Raw genomic sequence first — 5,000 nt, 5'->3', positions numbered from 1 at the left:
TCCCGGATCCCAGCGAGGGCTCCAGGAGGTCGGGTACTTTTGCGCCTTGGGTCCACTCTGTCACCTCGTGTGCACAGATTGCAAGAAAGTCAGGTAATTTCCCTCCGGATTACTAGGGACAGGGTACGCCCGGACACCCCTCCAAGGCTGGTGGTTCTCTGCTAGGGGGACCAGATGGGCTATGCCTGGGCAACACCTCCCTAGGCCACCCGGGGCTTCCTTCCTCCAGGCCAACTGCATGTCAAATTGCCCAGGACGGGCTCCATGGCTCTTGGGCAGTCGTCCCCCGGGCGTCCGGGGCTCCATCCAGGCCGACGGCATGGCAGAGTGCACGGGACGGGCTCCATGCGTCCCGGGCCTTCGTCCCCCGGGCGTCCGGGGCTCCATCCAGGCTGACAGCATGGCAGAGTGCCCGGGTCGGGCTCCATGGTTTTCAGGTTGGTCCTCCCCTGGGTGTCGGGGCGCTCCAGGCCAATGGCATGGAAAAGTGCCCAGGACGGCCTCCATGCGTCCCGGGCATTCGTCCCCCGGGCGTCCGGGGCTCCATCCAGGCTGACGGCATGGGAGAGTGCCCGGGTCGGGCTCCATGGTTTTCAGGGTGGTCTTCCCCTGGGTGTCGGGGCGCTCCAGGCCAATGGCATGGAAAAGTGCCCAGGACAGGCTCCATGCGTCCCGGGCATTCGTCCCGGGAAAGGGGACGGGGACAGGGTCGGGAGAGTCCAGGCAGCTTCACTTCCGTGTCCAGCCATCTGATCGCCCAGATTCCCTCGGCCATCTGGTCGCCCGGATCCCCTCGGGCATCTGGTCGCCCGCAACGCTTTCCTATGGGGCGACCAGATGGCCGAACTTCCCTGGAAGTCCCGATGAGGTGCCATTCGCCGCCCGGATCCCAGCGAGGGCTCCAGGAGGTCGGGTACATTCGCGCCTTGGGTCCCCTCTGTCACCTCGCGTGCACAGATTACAAGAAAAGGGGGTAATTTTCCTCCGGATTACTAGGGAGAAGGGTACGCCCGGACACCCCTTCCGAGGCTGGTGGTTCTCTGCCATGGGGACCAGATGGGCTATGCCTGGGCAACACCTCCCTAGGCCACCCTGGGCTTCCTTCCTCCAGGCCAACTGCATGTCAAATTGCCCAGGACGGGCTCCATGGCTCCTGGGCAGTCGCCCCCCGGGCGTCCGGTGCTCCATCCAGGCTGACGGCATGGAAAAGTGCCCAGGACAGGCTCCATGCGTCCCGGGCATTCATCCCCCGGGCGTCCGGGGCTCCATCTAGGCTGACGGTATGGCAGAGTGCCCGGGTCGGGCTCCATGGTTTTCACGGTGGTCCTCCCCTGGGTGTCTGGGGGCTCCAGGCCGAAGGCATGGAAAAGTGCCCAGGACGGGCTCCATGCGTCCCGGGCATTCGTCCCCCGGGCGTCCGGGGCTCCATCCAGGCTGACGGTATGGCAGAGTGCCCGGGTCGGGCTCCATGGGTCCCGTGCAGCCCTCCCCCGGGCGTCCGGGGCTCCCACCGCCAGGCCGACGGCATGTCAAAGTGCCCAGGACGGGCTCCATGAGTCCGGGACAGTCCTCCTCCGGGCGTCCGGGACACCCATCTCCAGGAGGCCAACGGCATTGGCAAAGTACCCAGGACGGGCTCCATGGGTCCCGGGCAGACCTCCCTCGGGCGTCCGGGGCACCCATCTCCATGAGGCCAACGGCATTGGCAAAGTACCCAGGACGGGCTCCGTGGGTCCCGGGTAGACCTCCCCCGGGCGTCCGGGGCACCCATCTCCACGAGGCCAACGGCATTGGCAAAGTACCCGGGAAGGGCTCCATGGGTCCCGGGCAGCTTCCCCCGGGCGTCCGGGGCACCCACCTCCAGGCCGACGGCATGTCAAAGTACCCAGTACGGGCTCCACGGGTCCCGGGCATTCCTCCCCCAGGTCGTCCGGGCCCTAGAGCTCCGGTGGTCCAACCTGCGCCTGAGGCCCAGCCGGGGTCCAAGAGCCCTGCCTTGCGTGGGCAGGCAGTCGGGAACCCTACCGCGAAGGCTTGGGATGGATGGGGAGCTGGGAGTCCTTTCGATCCCGGCCCTCTGGCCGGTCTTCCCTGGAAGTCCCGATGAGGTGCCATTCGGCCCCTGGATACCAGCTAGGGCTCCATGAGGTCGGGTTCTTTTACGCCTTGGGTCCCCTCTGTCACCTCGCGTGCACGGATTGCAAGAAAGGGGGGTAATTTCCCTCCGGATTACTAGGGGCAGGGTACGCCCGGACACCTCTCCAGGGCTGGTGGTTCTCTGCCCGGGGGACCAGATGAGATATACCTGGGCAACACCTCCCCCGGGGGTCTGGGGGCTCCATTCTCCGGGCCAACGGCATGGCTCAATGCCCAGGACGGGCTCCACGTGTCCCGGACAGACCTCCCCTGGGCGTCCGGGGCACCCATCTCCAGGAGGCCAACGGGATGGCAAAGTACCCGGGAAGGGCTCCACGGGTCCCGGGCAGCCTTCGCCCGGGCGTCCAGGGCTCCCACCTCCAGGCCGACGGCATGTCACACTGCCCAGGACGGTCTCCATGGGCCCCGGACAGACCTCCCCCGGGCGTCCGGGGCACCCATCTCCAGGAGGCCAACGGGATGGCAAAGTACCCGGGAAGGGCTCCACGGGTCCCGGGCAGCCTTCCCCCGGGCGTCCGGGGCTCCCACCTCCAGGCCGACGGCATGTCACAGTGCCCAGGACGGGCTCCATGGGCCCCGGACAGCCCTCCCCCCGGGCGTTCGGGGCACACATCTCCAGGAGGCCAACGGCGTTGCAAAGTACCCGGAAAGGACTCCACGGGTACCGGGCAGTCCTCCCCCGGGCGTCCGGGGCACCCATCTCCAGGAGGCCAACGGCGTTGCAAAGTACCCGGGAAGGGCTCCACGGGTACCGGGCAGTCCTCCCCCGGGCGTCCGGGGGCTCCCTTCTCCAGGCCGACGGCATGGTTCAATGCCCTGGACGGGACGTCAAGTGGCCAGGACGGGCTCCATGAGTCCCGGGCATTCGTCCCGGGACGGGGACGGGGTGGGGAAGAGTCCAGGCGGCTTCACCTCCATGCCCGGCCATCTGATCACCCAGATTCCCTTGGCCATCTGGTCGCCCGGATCCCCTCGGGCATCTGGTCGCCCGCAACGCTTTCCTATGGGGGGGGGACCAGATGGGCGAACTTCCCTGGAAGTCTTAATGAGGTGCCATTCGCCTCCCGGATCCCAGCGAGGGCTCCATGAGGTCGGGTTCTTTCACGCCTTGGGTCCCCTCTGTCACCTCGCGTGCACGGATTGCAAGAAAGGGGGGTAATTTGCCTCCGGATTACTATGGGGCAGGGTATGCCCGGACACCCCTCCAGGGTTGGTGGTTCTCTGCCATGGGGACCAGATGGGATATGCCTGGGCAACACCTCCCTAGGCCACCCGGAGCTTCCTTCCTCCAGGCCAACTGCATGTCAAATTGCCCAGGACCGGCTCCATGGCTCTTGGGCAGTCGTCCCCCGGGCGTCCGGTGCTCCATCCAGACGACGGCATGGCAGAGTGCCCGGGACAGGCTCCATGCATCCCGGGCCTTCGTCCCCCCCGGGCGTCCGGGGCTCCATCCAGGCTGACGGCATGGCAGAGTGCCCGGGACGGGCTCCATGCGTCCCGGGCATTCGTGTCCCGGGCGTCCGGGGCTCCATCCGGGCTTACGGCATGTCAGAGTGCCCAGGACGGGCTCCACGGGTCCCGGGCGTCCGGGGCTCCCTTCCCCGGGCCAGCGGCATGTCAGAGTGCCCAGGACGGGCTCCACGTGCCCCGGTCATCCGGGGCACCCTTCCCCGGGCCAGCGGCATGTCAGAGTGCCCAGGACCAGTTCCACGGGTCCCGGGCAGTCCTCCCCCGGGCGTCCGGGGCTCCCTTCCCTGGGCCAAAGCATTTCAGAGTGCCCAGGACGGGCTCCCCGGGCGTCCAGGGCTCCCTTCCCCGGGCCAACGGCTTGTCAGAGTGCCCAGGACGGGCTCCACGGGCCCCGGGCGTCCGGGGCTCCCTTCCCGGGCCAGCGGCACGTCAGAGTGCCCAGGACCAGTTCCACGGTTCCCGGGCAGTCCTCCCCCGGGCGTCCGGGGCTCCCTTCCCCGGGCCAAAGCATTTCAGAGTGCCCAGGACGGGCTCCACAGGTTCCGGGCGGTCCTCCCCCGTGCCAACAGCAGGTCAGAGTGCCCAGGACGGGCTCCACGGGTCCCGGGCAGCCCACCCCCCGGGCGTTCGGGGCACCCATCTCCAGGAGGCCAACGGCGTTGCAAAGTACCCGGGAAGGGCTCCACGGGTACCGGGCAGTACTCCCCCGGGCGTCCGGGGGCTCCCTTCTCCAGGCCAACGGCATGGTTCAATGCCCAGGACGGGCTCCATGTGTCCCGGACAGACCTCCCCCGGGCGTCCGGGGCACCCATCTCCAGGCCAACGGCATGGCTCAATGCCCAGGACGGGCTCCATGGGTCCGGGGAGGCGTCCCATGCGCCTCCGGGCTTGGGAGCCCCGGCTGGGTCCAGGGGCCCGGGCGGGCCCCGGGTCGGGTGCTCCGGCCCTGGGCCCTGTCTCCCAGCCTGCCGCACTGCCAAGGGCCCGGGAAGGGGTTCCGATGTGCCTGGGGAGCCTCCCCTTGCTTGGCTGGGTTCAGGAGCAGTGGCTAGGGCCCCTGAGGGCCCGGGGAGGGCGGCCTCCCCACCCCGGGCTCTGTCCTTGGTCCTGCTGCGTGGCAGGGTGCCCGGGACGGGGTCCGGAGGGACCGGGGAGGCGTCCCATGCACCTCCGGGCTTGGGAGCCCCGGCAGCGTCCAGGGGCCCGGCCGGGCCCCGGGTCGGGTGCTCCGGCCCTGGGCCCTGTCTCCCAGCCTGCCGCACTGCCAAGGGCCCGGGAAGGGGTTCCGATGTGCCCGGGGAGCCTCCCCTTGCTTGGCTTGGTTCAGGAGCAGTGGCTAGGGCCCCTGAGGGCCCGGGGAGGGCGGCCTCCCC

Source organism: Lissotriton helveticus, chromosome 5_1, assembly GCF_964261635.1.
Source record: "Lissotriton helveticus chromosome 5_1, aLisHel1.1, whole genome shotgun sequence".
In the NCBI taxonomy this organism is placed as follows: domain Eukaryota; kingdom Metazoa; phylum Chordata; class Amphibia; order Caudata; family Salamandridae; genus Lissotriton; species Lissotriton helveticus.
The sequence above is the reverse complement of the archived record's forward strand: the minus strand, read 5'-3'. Positions refer to the sequence as shown.